At 50.2% G+C, this 15,099-nt stretch overlaps 1 protein-coding gene across 3 annotated transcripts in view; it reads right to left on the reverse strand.

The window, feature by feature from the left end:
- The window catches only part of Casz1 (castor zinc finger 1), a 149,880-nt gene that overhangs the window by 114,287 nt on the left and 20,494 nt on the right, over positions 1-15,099 (reverse strand). For all 3 annotated transcript variants that reach the window (XM_021159784.3, XM_085838592.1, XM_085838593.1), the window contains exon 2: positions 1,362-1,516. The gene's annotated coding sequence lies outside the window, so the exon portion shown is untranslated. The remainder of the gene's footprint in view (positions 1-1,361; positions 1,517-15,099) is intronic.

The following is a 15,099-nucleotide window of genomic DNA, read 5'->3' on the forward strand; positions in this document are numbered from 1 at the left end:
ACAGATGGACCGGCTCCTGGAGCATGACCATGCGAGATGCCAGGAAGAAGAGTCTCTGCCACTTTAGGAACCAAAGGCTACACTTGTATCTGATTTGCAAGTTCCTGGGCTATGTTCAAGATTTCTGCTCTTCCTCAAAGAACCCCAGCCTGAAATGAAGTAGGGCTGGCAGCTTTAGGGACCTTGCAAACCCTCCATGAACACCAAAGTGCTCAGCTCTCCAGCCTCTTTCCAACTCTTTAAAGTCCAAAGTTACACACCAAGCTGTGGTGGTGCACACCTTTAATCCCAGCAGAGGCAGGCAGATCTCTGTGAGTTCAAGGCCATCCTGGTCGTCTACAGAGCCAGTTCCAGGACAGTCAGGACTACACAGAGAAACCATGTCTCAAAAGACAAAAGAAAACAAAAACAAACAGACAGACAGACAGACAAACATGAGTTACAGAGTCAGACTGCAGAGGGAAAGGACGATCCCTCCTCTCCAGATGCCCACGGAGTCAGAGAATACAAACGGAGAAGCCAGGGAGGCTAACTGTAGGTATACACACAGGATGAGTGCCCTCCAGCCTTGCCCTCCCCAGTCAATCTTAACCCTTTCTACTCCAGGCTCCATTTTTAAGACCATGTCCATCAATTGTGTGATCACCTCTTCTCTGGGCTGGTTCACTTGGTTCACTGTTAATCACCGACGTGCCCCCAAGAACTGCTGTGTTTGGTATTCACAGGCAAATATCTAAGAGTATGATTACAGACACTCTCTGTGGTGATTTGTCATAGGCAAAGAGCTATTTTCATACCCTGATCAAAGGTACACACATTTTGTCCATTAAGGAAGGTCTAGCCTGGGCTGCAGATAGCCCGAACAGGTCATTTCCCAGGCTAGCTCCTCCCACAAACAAACTCAGGACAGAGCAACTCGAGAGTCTGTCTGTGTGCATGCCAGCTGGTGTGCACACAAAGGCCACACCTGCTGTCCCCACAGAGGAATTCTGAATGACTCAACACTTTGATCTTGGAGTAGCATCAGATGGGGTAAGGGCATCATCACCTGAGATATCTGCCCACTGCTGTAGCCTTCAAGGTCACATCACTGGGATCATTGGAAGGATTCTTCAAGGTCAATTGTACCAACTTCTCTATTTCATAGGCTAAGTAGCCAAGACCCAGAGGCGGGGCAAGAAACAAGTTTGATGGCAAAGCCAAGGCTGAAATGCAGGTGGCCATATGACCCTTTCCCTGTCAATGGTATATGAGCTACTGGGGCACAGTCCAGTGAGAGAGGTAAGTCTAAAGACTGACGTGGCATTGCTCCAACTGGCAACCCACATTTCCCAGAGCATCTTGGGAACCAAGAGAGGTACCTTTGTATCCTAAGAGTCCAAGGTCCAAAGTCCATTCCAACGCACACCACCGGGGAGCTGCAGGGTCCCCCGGAGAAGGAGGAGTGGGTGGCTCAGGCAGTTGGAGGGCAGGTGAGATGGAGAGGGTCTGCCTTCCGTCAGCAAGGTCTGTGTGCCTGCCAGAGAGGAGAAAGGGCAACAGATTAAGTTTCTGGACTGGCAAGATGGTTTAGCTGATAAAGGCACTTGCCGACAAATCTGATCGCTGGGTTCAATCCCTGGGACACACATGGTGGGAGGAGAGAATCTATTCTCACAAGCTGTCCCTTTGACCTCCACACTTAGATCATGGCGTATGTGTATAAGGGTGTGTATGTGTGTATATGTGTGTACGCAATATACACAAAACAATAAATATAATGGAAATATTCCAGATGACTAGGTTACAGCTGGATCCCACCAAGCTACTACACAAGAGGACAATGGGAAAGTCCCAACATCCCGTGCAATAACCAGTCAGTGAAGCAGGAGATTCTTGGACCCGCCTTGCCAATCAGCAGATGGCATTGCCTCTGTGCGTGCCATGCCTGACTCTGTAGCCAATGTGCCCTTTGCACAATTATCAGCCACTTGCTACAAGGTGTCGTACCTAATAAAAGAATCAAGCAGGGAGAGACCATTCTAGGCTAATCAGATGCCACCCTGGGTAACGACAGAAGGATCACACCCAAGGCTGGGCACCCAGGGTGGAGGGTGGTGGGGGGTGGGGTGGGGTGAAAGATCAGCCTGAGAATGGATCAGGTCAACACTGGCAACAGATCAGACCCATACAACAGAAACAACCAATGCTGGCTTCCCAGGCCCCTGCTCTTTCTAGGTTTCCCTTGATGGGCTCCTGGCTGCTCCCAGGACCGCACTGAGCAGCCTTGAGGAAATCTAAAGAATTACAAGTTTAACAGGTGGCTCTGCAGCCCCCCAACCCCCAGGATGGTGAATTTGATCTCTTCTCCATTTCCCTCTCTGCTCTGCTACCGTGCTATTTCATCTCATAGACAGGAAAGAGGGTGTGATCACACCCTCCAAAGAGGCTGCTGGAGAAACTCCTTTGTGATAGGTGCTGAGCCAAAAACAGTGGCCTAAAGAAAGTCGGAGCCCCACTACCGCCAACCTTTGTGTCAATTTAAGCAAATATTGTGGCGTTTCCATGGCGATTCCTGTTTTGAATATCCACTTCGCTCACTTTCTAAAGGGCTTTTCCTGTTTGCATTTCAACTTGAAACCTGTAAATATTTTCAGCCTTTTTAGGAAAAAAAAAGAGAGAGAGCCCAAGTGCGTGCAAACACAAGCACACCAACAAGCACATAACTTCCCAGGCGTGCCGCCTGGCTTTGTGCACGTAAGGATGTGGGGCATGGAACCCTGAGGGTGTTCTCCTTATCCACTCTCATACCCATCCTGAGTCTAGAACTGACACTGAAATTTGGGTCCCTCCATCTTCCTTGCTGTGGGCTAGTAACATCTCATACATCCATAGTGGCTGTGTGTGTTCCCTGAGCAGCTCCTCCTTGACTGCACGGTCTGACATGGAGCAAGCAGCAACCTGGTTAGTTTTCTAACTTGGCCCAGCCATCAGAGTTCTCAGGGGGCTCTCACTGGGGTATGTGAGCCCCCTCCTCTCCTGACTCCCAAGGCTGGGCGAGCAGAAAGGGCCTGGCTTTTTGAAGAACAGCTTCAGCACCAGATTCTCCTCTCTGCTGGGACAATGTTTCAGGACTCCCTGGAGAGGTGGAGGGTGGGGGAAACTGGGCTGGAAGGTGACAGCACGCTAGGCCTGGATCAGCCTGGCTCCCATCCCTACCCTCCAGCATCACACAGGGTTAACAGTGTGTTTCCTGGTTTCCATGGATTCCTGCCAGGCCCCTAATGTGAGTTTCGTGTGATTTGGGGGAAGTGGATTTCCTTTGTTTTCCAGTTTGGGAATATTTTTTTCTTTAAAAAAGAGGAAAAAACACTTTAATGGGAACTTCAGGGCCACTGGGAGATGTACTCCTTTGGGTTCTGAAACTCCCTCGCTTGTGAGTCCAGAATTGCCTAAAGCCTAGGCAGTTTTTGACCCTGGCAAAAAACATGACTGTGGGCCTTGGGTAGTAGACAGATTGCGCCCTAGACCCACCCTCCTGTGGTGGTCTCTACCCCACTATCCTACCAATAATCAGTAGCTAACACACTTCAGTCTAACCCCTTCCAGTCTCACACACTGGGCCATTCACACTTGCCCAGGCAAGAGGTCAGGAGAAGCATTCATCTCCCAGACAGGAGTTCTACCACATGTCAGAGGTGTCCCAGAGCCTCATGTTCTGGATAAGATGAGAGTTCCAGCTAGGTGGGGGAAGGGTGCCCCAGACCCCCAGGGGCCTGCCGGCAGAGGAGGAGCTGAGGAAAGGGTGTGACCAGGCCACCTCCTCTTCCATTTTCCCCATTCCTTCCACTGTTGCCCAGCCTTGCTAGGGCAGCATGACCTTGTTCCAAGACTCCCCAAGCAAGTGGCCTGACCCGTTTACCAAACCAAGGCATGGGCCCCAAAGCCTTCCAAGCACCACGGCCCTCCCACACCTCAGGCCCCAAGGCTGAGGCTCCAATGTCGGTCAGTGGGTACAGTGCTTAATGGATCTCTAACCAGACGCCCAGGTGAAGAGGTAAGAAGCCAAACACAACGACAACCCTGACATGGAGATCCCAAACCAGGCTCTGAGGCCGGAGAGGGGGTGGGGTGGGGGGTGGTCTGATGGCCTCCCTGGAGGCAGGCAGTAGCCTAAAGGCTTGGAAGTCCCCAGATGGTAACTACCCTCTTCTTTTAAACCTCATCAGGAACCTTCCAGATTCTCTCCCAAGGGGACTCACAGGCCCCTCTGCTCTGTTCTCCACATATCCGTCCTCGTGGCATTAAACTCTACACAGAACTGGAGTAATTTGTTCACAAGCCTGTCTTCACTACCGGATTCTTAACTCCTCAAGGGCAAAGCCCAGGTCTTAATTATCTTCGCGTCTCCGGCACTTAGCACAACAGCTGGCCCACGGTGGGCGGCATAAGTGTTGGTGGAACTGAACTAGTCCCTGATTTCATGTCACAACCAGATGAGCCTGGTGCAGCATCTCCCTCTCCCCCAGCAGAGTGCTCGACTGGCCCCGTTCACACTCTGGTCCCCTGACCCCAACCTGCCTGCTGGTCTCTTTTCTCCTCCTTGAACCCACTTAATTCACAACGTGCAGGTTTGAAGGGACTTCTGCTTACATGAGCCTTTCCTAACTTATCTCAAAAAGGATTAAGCACCTACTATGTGCCAAGGAGGACAGGGCATAGTGGGTGAGTGGTTTTTTGCCCTCTGCCAATCGGCTACACGAGGACGGATGGTATTAGCTAAGTAGATTAATTCGACAAGCACGGTGCCAAGTGTTCTACACACACGATCACGATGAATCTTTATAACACAAAGGCAGGAACAGTATGGGCCCCTCGGACAGATTAGGGAGACTAAGCACAGAGATATGAAGTGACCAGCCAAAGGTCACATGGCTCACAGGTATGGAAGCCAGGGCAGGGCTGGTGACCCATCAAAAGGTCTCCCTCCATTTTGCCCATGACCTCAGCACTCACCCTCGTCCAGTGTTTGGGCCCTTCCTAACTCTCACCTCTCCCTGCCTGGAAACAGGTCTCCAGCAATACACCGGGACTGCCTGGAAACATCTGGACCTTGCAGCCAAAGGCAACGTCTGTGCTCAAGTGTCCTATGCAGGCCTAATAGGGGGAGGAAGGGCAAGAGGGGCACCTGCATCTATCCGGTGAACGGGCTCTCGGCTGTAGACCTGCCCATTGCTGTGTATGATGATGGACAGGGCCATGCTACTTCAAGAGGTCTTTGAGGGTGAGACAGCTTCTGCCCCTGCCCAGATAGGGGAGCACTGATCTTTCTCCTCCGTGGAGAGGCAGAAATTATCCCAACCTAATGAACACCTGCCTCAGGGCGTGGGCTTGGGGAGCAGGGCTAATGTGCCCTCTGTTTTTATCTTAGGCTAGTGTGTGCACCGGAGGGAGGGAAGGAGGGAGGCACCCATCATCTCTTCAAAGGAGAGAAGACACAGAGATGGCGGGGAGAGATCTACACGAGCCAGGAGAGATGGTGGAGGATCTGCTGGGGTGGGGAGAGGACAGAGCGCTAATGAACAGATTTCATAAGCCACCCGGAGCGAAAACAAAAACACAGACGTGCACATTGCCCAACTTCAGGGTTGTATGGAAAAGAAGGAAAAAAAAAACACAATAAAAAAAATCCACATCTTAAATACAAAAATCCTCCATGATGTGTTGCGGCATGAAAGCGTTCTCCACTGCATTTTTCCTCCGTGACCTCACAGAGCCTACGACGGGTGCGCCCAGCATGGCCAGTATTTGGCGGTACACACTCAGAGCAAACACACATGCTTAACCAAAACAAGGGCAGTAAATATTCAAATCACTCCAAACTGGCATCTCGTGGCTTCACGTGACCTCACTCTGAGAAGGGCCCTTGTAGATGTTAGGAGTGAGACACAGGAGACTGGCACACAGCTCAAATAGAAGGAACCAGAACTCCGAGAGAGCCCAACTCCCAGCCAGACCATTGTGGGGTGGGGAGGGGGCTTCCTATACTTATGGGGCTACCCTGCTGTGAAAGGGGAGAGGGATGGGGCCCACACATCAATGAGCCCTTGCCTACATATCGCTCACCCCCACGGTTACTGTCTGTCTCCTTCTTGTCTCGCCCCTCCCCCTTGTAATTGTTGGATGAATTTACAGAGCACTGTGCCAAAAACAATCAACTCTGGGGAACAGAGTTATACAGAAAAGGGCGTGTCGCCAGGGGGAGACGGAAATCCATAGAAACCACCACCTTTTGCAGAGGGCTTAGGTGAAGAGGACCAGGTGGGGGTGTAGAGAAATCTGCTCCTTCCAGAACGTAGCCTTAGGAAAGGCTGGAGTGGCTAACCCACTGAGGTGACCAGATCCAGTGTGAAGAGTCAGGAAGCCAACCAGACAGCGTGTTACAGGCACGCAAACACACACACACACACACACACACACACACGCGTGCGCGCTTGCTTTATATGCCACTGTATGTACCAGGTCACTAGGCAACATGCCATAGGGGCTAAGGGCACAAGCTTTGGAACCAGATTGCCTAGGTATGACTCCAAGTCCTGACACTCCTGAGGGGTGTGTGTGACCCTGAAAAAATTTTACTTTGACCCTTCTGTGTCTCAATTTCTCCATCATAAAATGAAGATACAAATAGTTACTCCTGAATCTAGGCATGAGGACTTAATCATTTATTATGGGTGACATTCCAAGGAAAGGACGAACGCATGAAATAGGTGATAGGTCACAAAGAGAGGGGGTGGGCGAGAATGCTCCTAAGCTCTGCTACAGCGAAGGGAGCAAACGATTGTCGTTCATAATGACCGTGCACTGGGTACTTGGGGTTGTAAGCACCATCATAAAGAGTCACCCCAAGGATCCATTGAGGTAGATGTGAGAAAGTAAGGCTCAAAAGAGGGCTGGGACACACCCAAGGTCACACACAAATGGAAGCACCAGAAGTCCGAGCTATTGGACAGGAGCAGGCCGAGCTGAGGGCAAGCAAGGGAGAGAGGTCTCTCCAACCTGACTTGAAGAGATGTGGAGTGCTCCAGGATTGCTTTCCCAGATAAAGAACCCCTCTGTCCCAGCGTCTGCACCAGAAGGAGCAGGGGAAGATGGGCTGGTAGACTGGGCTGGGTGTCCATATTCCATAGGAGGTCCTATCCAGGGTCAACCCCACAAGACCAATGCCACCTACTGAACTCTCTCTGCCCAGATGTCATCTCAGAATCAGGAGATCCCTGGAGAGCAAGTAAGAGTGTGGGCTACCTGACCCCCAGCAACGGACCCATACAGCCTGAGAAAAATCCTTCTTCCAAGTTGGAGTTCCGTGGGGAACCTGGGTTTTGGCCTTCTTGGAACCTAGGCAGATCTCTGGGAAGGACAGGGCACAGGCAAGGGGGACCTGGAGGAGCACAGATCTTCCCCATTGAAAACCATATCCAGCCGGGCAGTGGTGGCGCACGCCTTTAATCCCAGCACTTGGGAGGCAGAGGCAGGCAGATTTCTGAGTTCGAGGCCAGCCTGGTCTACAGAGTGAGTTCCAGGACAGCCAAGACTATGCAGAGAAACCCTGTCTCAAAAACACCAAAAAAAGAAAAAAGAAAAAGAAAACCATGTCCAGGGAGTCCTGCAAGCCAAGCTAGAAGCACAAGCTGCCTGCCCTGAAAGGTTTTGTCTTCACCCTAGTTGAAGACCAGGCTTGGTGGCTCAGCCTTTCTGCAATCGACCACCCAAACTCATTCAGATATTTCCTCTCACTTGCCTTTTTAAAAAAAATTTAATGTTCTCTATAATTCATCCATCCCAGAAGATAATCGATAGAGCCCGTAATGAAAATCTGAGCCATATTTTATGATCCGCTGCGAGCAGAAAGGGCCACATCAGCAGGTCCGTTTTTGGCTCTCCCTATCTGTCTTGCCTGCTGCCCGGGGATTGCTTGCCCTGCCGGCCCTGCCCACAGCTCTCTACCCAGAACTCACACAAGCGGGGCCGCGGCCCTCGCATCACCCGTGTCAGACCAGTCAACAACAGTCACAGGCCTTCCTAGAGTGGCCCCTAACTTGAAGCCCTGGTACCCCTACCCTGGGAACGTTCCACACCTTCATTCCGTGTCCTCTGGAAGTCCCCAGATTTTTTACTAGGTGGCATTTCCCACCGAGAGAGACTGCTTCAGGACTAGGGAATATGATGAATCAGTTGGTAAAGTACTTGCTGGGTAAGCATGGAGACCTGAGTTCAGACCCAGCACTAGAGCCAGGTACGGTGATGCGTATGTGTAACCCCAGCTCTGGGGTGGGTGTGGGGCTGGGGGTGGGACTGGGGATGAGGTAGGGGGTGAGAGGGGGTGGAGACAGACAGATGGATCCTTGGGGCTTATTGGTCACCCAGTCTAGCTAATCTCTGGGTTCTATATTCAGTAAAAGACCATGTCTCAAAAATTAAGATGAATCCCAGCACTCGGGAGGCAGAGGCAGGTGGATCTCTGAGTTCGAGGCCAGCCTGCTCTACAAAGTGAGTTCCAGGAGAGCCAGGACTATACAGAGAAACCCTGTCTTGAAAAAAAAAAAAAAAGCCGGGCGTGGTGGCGCACGCCTTTAATCCCAGCACTCGGGAGGCAGAGGCAGGCGGATTTCTGAGTTCGAGGCCAGCTTGGTCTACAAAGTGAGTTCCAGGACAGCCAGAGCTACACAGAGAAACCCTGTCTCGAAAAACCACACACACAAAAAAAAAAAAAAAAAAAATTAAGATGAAAGCAAGAGAGGAAGACACACTCTAGTCTCCATACACACATATACACACATGAACACACACGTGCACACACACACACACACACATGAACACACACATATGTACACAATATATAAACACACACACACAGGCATTACTTAAAAAGTGAAAAAAAAAAAAAAAAAAAAGCCCGGCGTGGTGGCGCACGCCTTTAATCCCAGCACTCGGGAGGCAGAGGCAGGCGGATTTCTGAGTTCGAGGCCAGCCTGGTCTACAAAGTGAGCTCCAGGACAGCCAGAGCTATAAAGAGAAACCCTGTCTCGAAAAACCAAAAAAAAAAAAAAAAAAAAAAAAAAAAGTGAAAAAAATGAAGAGGGAGGGAAGAAAGGAGACAGGCTGCCTCTCCTTATCCCAGGCTCTAAATTCTATCTTGGACCTTCTGGTCAGTGAAGGGTGGGACGTTATTGTTCATTTTTATTAGCTCCAGCAAATCCTTCCTGTCTCTCCTGTCTCCCGCCCTGTGAGGTGAAAGAGTGGACAAGCCAGTCCCTGGGAAGCAGGGGACACTAAGGAGAGTACTTGGACTCTTGTCCTGGCTCCTCCTACTTGGAAGCCAATCAGCAGGCTGCCTGTTCTTCCCAGAATCCCTCAGCGTCTTGCACCAATCAGAGAGCAGCACAGGGTAAATGCTAGGAAGAGGTGACTCTGTGCTAATCCGAGTTCAGAGAGGGGAGGGGAGGGGAGAGGAGGGGAGGGGAGAGAGCGCAAACCAATCAGAAGAGTGTGCTTCAGTCACGTGACAGAGGACTACCCAGGCCATAGGACAATCTTCTCAGACTGAGTTCCAGAAAAGAAAACCCTGTCTCGGAAACAAAACAAAACAAAAAACAAAAACAAACAAACGAAATCCAAAAACAAAAACATACAAACAATCAAACAAATCCCCCAAACCACAACCTTAGATTTGGTGGAAATCTTTGACTAGTACTGTTTTTGAAGGCTGCCTAGCCGAAGGTCCAGTACTGTCCAACATGGCAGCCTCTGGCCACCAAGAGGCTGTGGCTACCGAGGACTTGCATTAGGGTGACTCTGACTAAGGAACTAAATTTTTAATTTTATTTAACTTTAATTAATTTACATTTAAATAGCCACATGTGACCGGAGAGTAACTTGTATTGAACAAGACAGGTTTAGAGGAATAATCTCATTGATGTAAAAATAGCTTTTCTTAATAAAAAATTAAAAACCCTTTTATCCCAATGCAACAGGAATAACCGTTATTAACTATAATAATAGTTAATATTTAAATGTGCTGCGCCATGCCTGGCTCGGTGTTAAGTATCTCAGATGGGTTGTCACAAGGAATCTTAACCAACTAAGTATATGGTTCCTGTTATTCCCAGTTTATAGATGAGAAAACTGAGGCTCAAAAGTACCAAGTCATTTACCCAGTGCCCCACGGCTGTGCCTCAATGTCGTCTTGGCACTTCCCTAAACTACCTTTAGCCATATCTGGCCTACTTTTAAATTATTTTCTTTAATATTGAAAAAATTATATTTACTCAGAAGTATAAATTGTACTAATAGAGGAAATGTATTTTTAAGGGTTAATTTTATTTTATATGTATGACTGTTTTGCTTGTATGTATGTGTGTGCAGCAACCACTCGTGGGGCATGTAGACCATGTCAGCATGCTTGCCTGGAGTCCAAGAAGAGGACAACAGATCCCTTGGAACTGGAGTTACAGAACATTGTAAGCTGCCACGTGGGAGCTGGGAGCCAAACCTCAGTCCTCAGCAAAAGCAGCCAAGGCTATGAACGAACCACTGAGCCATCTCTCCAGACCCTCAAAATGCTTGTTTGTTTGTTTGTTTGTTTGTTTGTTTTTCAAGACAGAGTTTCTCTATGTAGCCCTGGATGTCCAGGAACTCACTCTGTACACCACGCTGGCCTTGAACTCAGAGATCCACCATCCTGCCTCTGCCTTTTGTGCTGGGATTAAAGGCGTGCACCACCGACTCCACTACCACTCAGCTCCAAAGTTGTATTTTTAAGACACACTAAACAGGGCTGGAGAGATGGCTCAGTGGTTAAGAACAATGGCTGAGCAGGACCTGTGTTCAATTCCCAGCAATCATATGGTAGCTCACAGCTCTCTGTAACTCTAGTTTCAGGGAATCTCTGACACTCTTACATAAGACATACATGCAGATAAAATAGTAACACACATAAAATAAAAATAAGCAAAAATTTTTTAAATAAAATGACACCCTATGGGGAAATCCCTTTCTCTAAGAGCAAAAGGATGTAAAGAATTTACTGGAGCCCCTGACGAGTAACTAATGGTAAGTAGAGAAAGAAAAGCCCACATGCGCCGTGTCTAGAAGGGCCGACACAGTGATGCTGGCCTGAGTTCTCCTAGGCACACACATCCCTTACCTCTCACCCCTCACCCCTCAAAGCAGGTGTTTAGTACTTTGGAGATCCTAGTTAAGTCCCGATCTCAAAGGAGGTGGCAAGGGGGTAAGGGGCAGAGAGGATGGGGGTGCTGGGGTGGAGGAGGATGGAGTGGTGGGGAGCAGATTGGGAAAGTCTGCACTCGTTTCTCACCCTGGACTCTGGCTTCCCACCTCTTCTTGCAGGAACCTAACAGTTCATAGGGAGTCTAGAACACGGGGCCAGCAGGGGCAGGGGCAGGGGCAGGGGCAGGGGCAAGGGCAAGGCCTTGGACATGGACAGACTTATTTTTTTTCCCCAAGAGGGACAGCCACTCTTGGGCTTGGTTCAGATGATGGGGGTTGAGGGGCAGGCAAAGAAAATTCCTCTCAGAGTGAGGGATGGATGTGGGCAGCCCAGACGATTGAGCCACAGTCAGAGCAGACTCAGGGACATTCCCAGTTGTACTTTTGCTTTCCAGGGCACCAACCCCGGGGCCAGAGGACGCAATGTAACAGCCTCACCTAGTCTGGATTTTATTTTGGCTTCACCCTCCCTGAGATGTACGGACTGATGTGGGGAGGTAAGGATAAATACCCTTACTTAGTAGTTACCACTGCTGTGTACATCTGGTCCCGGCTCTGAGACTCTCTGTCATTTCCAGCCTATCCTAAGGTCCCCTGATTTCGTATATTTATTTTTGGGGGGCCAGTTTCAGGTCCTTCTAGTTTAATCACATGATCAGTCCTGTGAGGTACACTGGGTGTTTCCAGAAATTACATCACAAAAAAATCATGCAATTAAAGTGTAACGAGGGAAAAAAAAAACAGAGCTGTTGCTTAATTTCATATTTTAATTAGCGACTTATTGTAAACGTAGACTTTTAAAATGGAGGCGCCTAAGCAGAGCCAGTAAACAAGGTTTTCTAATGAATTAATTTCACCTCCCTCCTCCTCCTCACCAACGCAAAGATCACTCTCAGATTTGCCCTGTGCTCTCTTTGTCTTCTACCCCCTGTCTTTATCTTTGCTTAACGACACATAGTCCAAATAAAATTAGGAAGTCTAGTACCATGGGAGCCCACGGGAATCCTGGCCCATAGGTTACTAGCCTTGACCTTGAAGTTGGCTGTGGACAAAGCATGAAGCTGGATGTCTCTTCAGAACTGACTCTCAGGGGGACCCCTGTGTTCCTCTCAGGGCACAAACCTCAAAAGAGGGCAGAGAGGAAAGCTGGGAACAGTGATGACTGAGGCAAGACTGGGAGTGTGGAGTCCCAGAGGTGAGGAGACCTAAAGAGAGGGAGGCTGAACTGATGTGAAACCCAAGAGCCTGCTAGCTGCCCAGGATGGGGCGGGGCAGGGGTTGGGGGGTCGAGAAGGGAATATTTCGAAGAGTGGGAGAAGAAGCCATCTGTGGCCAGGGAGAAATGCTGAAACTAGAAGGTTCTGTCTAGGTCAGTTCAGAGAAACGATACAGATCTCTCTCCCAGAGGCGCACAGAGGCGATCCAGGCACACCCCACCACTGCTCAGGAGACTTAAGGGGTCCCCAGCCTCCCAGCTTGGGAAGTACACTTGGCAGCCTCTTACAGTCCTGTTCCAGGAACACAGCGAGCTGAGGAAGCAGGAGAACCTTCACCCTCTGTTGTGCACTAAGAAGAGACTCACAGGGCTGCCTCAGTGTACCTGCTCACTGGGAACAGGGTGAGGCCGCCTAATTAACCCCAAGGACTTGGCCAGATTTAGGAGGGCATGGGGGACCAAAGCATGCTTCTCCTTGGCACTGTCACCTCCCAAACCAACATAGAGACACCAGTGAGGATCGCCCTTCCTAGACCTGGCCAGGGCATTCGGTATCCCAACAAAACCCCACTCTGGCCACTGTGCCAATCTGAAGAACTGCAACAGAGGGAGGTGCTATCCATCTCGTCCCTTGTCCCTTTCAGACTCTTTAAACTAGGCCCTCTTTCCTGACACACCCACATCCCCAGTGACAGACAGCTTTGTGATCACAGTGGTGACCGGCTTGGGGACCATCCAGACCTCTCCTCACTAAGATTCCAAAGAAAGGAGGGAGGGAAGGAAGGAATGACCACAGAGAGGAAGGGGCTGGACCCACCCCATGTCGTTACACACCGGTTAGGAACCCAGACCAAACCCAGCGACAGATCCTGCTGAGCCGAGCTTCAATCGTAAAAGAAAGCTCCCATCAAACAGAGGCTGGGCATGGATGTACCCCAAGATTAGAGATTTGGAAGCCCATCTGAGGAAGCTGGCCCTGGGAAGACAGCAACAGGATTTAACACCTTATCCGGGCTGTCTGGTAAACACCCTGAGCTGTGCCTACACTCCGATAGGCAGCTGGGGCTCTTCAGGTGTGTCGGCGGCGACTATGGGCAGGTAGAGACAGCAGTAGGAAAAGACAGGAAAGGGGGGAGAAGGGGCTGAGGGGTGGAAGTTGGGTGGGGCTGGTCTGGGAGGATGGGATGGGAGGCAGTCAAGCCAGACAGACCATGAGACAGCCGACAGGTGCAGGAAAGGGGGGCGGTTGAGTCAGGGGGCTAGGATACTGGAACAGACTGGTGCTATACCTGGGGGTGGGGAGAAGGGGAATGAGAGGAAGGGTAGAATTTTGTGGGTAAAAGGTCTCCGAGTTTAACCTCCTTGTCTTCGGACTGAAGTAGAACCTGGGATAGTCTGGGCACTAGAGCATAGGCTCACCCAAATCACACAGATCTGGGCTTACTGTGGCCAGGTGGAAGCACAGTGGGCTGGTGTCCTTCAGGACACGTGTCCCCAGCTGACACAAACATACCTCAGGGTCCAGAGTCGAATCCATTGGGAAAGAGTGTTTATAGAGGATACTCACACATTAGGAAGAGGGATGTGGGGGATAGCATTGAACCTGAGAGGTAAGAATAGACAGGCGGGAAAGAGGTGCCTGGGGGTCCTGGTCATCTCAGGGAGGACCACCATAGCTCTGACCCAAGTCCAGAGGCCAAGTGAAGACCCGACAGATGCCCAGGCCCAGGCCAGGCGGCTGCTGCCACCTGCACCACCAGGCTCAGCGGGGCACCCACTAATCCTCTTTCCTCTTTCTGCCTGTTCCATGAGTAATTACAGTTTTGGGTTGAAATCTCCTTGGAGTGTAACCCCCTGCCTGATGCCCTGTCTAATCCTTGGGTACACAGCAGGGCATCTCCCTGTCTCAAAGAGCTACAGCCAAACAGCACACTCTTGCTTTAAAATCTGCTCCCTGCTTGTGCTCTTCCTACCCTGGCCTCGGCTCCTTCAGTCTGTGCGGACCCTGCCTCTGTGGTCCTCACATGTCAGCCCGGGGCCTTCTGAGTGTGCTGGCATGGAGAGGAGGAGGTTCCTTGCCTACTAATGTTCATCCTTCACATTGTAAACCCTGGGATCACCACAGGTTTCTTCATCTGAAAGAGGCCAGGAAGGAAAGGCTTCAGCCTTACTGCTGGAGGCTAGCTTGACCCTGAGATGTATCCCACCACCTAAGTCACTGCGCATACTCTCTGCTCCAGAGGTAGTCCTGCAGATTAGCCACCAGGAGAAGCTAGGGGCCTGTCATGTCCTGTCCTTCTTGGCTCCAATGCCAAATCTGCAGTCAAGACCATCATCCTTAAGGGTTTTCTGTAGCGACTGCTCCAATTTCTTTGACAGATCCCTCTAGTGTCTTCCATTCTGATCTAGCCAATGTCAACACCCAATCTTCTCTTTAACTGTGTATGCATACATACACACACCCCACCTAAGAGAGTGAGAGAGAATATACTAGAACACACCCCTATACACACACACACACACACACACACACACACACAGACACACACACATACAGACACACACACAGACACACACAGAAAGATCTAGAGTTGGAAACAAGCTAAATTAACTCA

The sequence above is a fragment of the Mus caroli genome, unplaced genomic scaffold (assembly GCF_978045245.1).
Source record: "Mus caroli unplaced genomic scaffold, Mus_caroli_1 scaffold_6, whole genome shotgun sequence".
In the NCBI taxonomy this organism is placed as follows: Eukaryota; Metazoa; Chordata; class Mammalia; order Rodentia; family Muridae; genus Mus; species Mus caroli.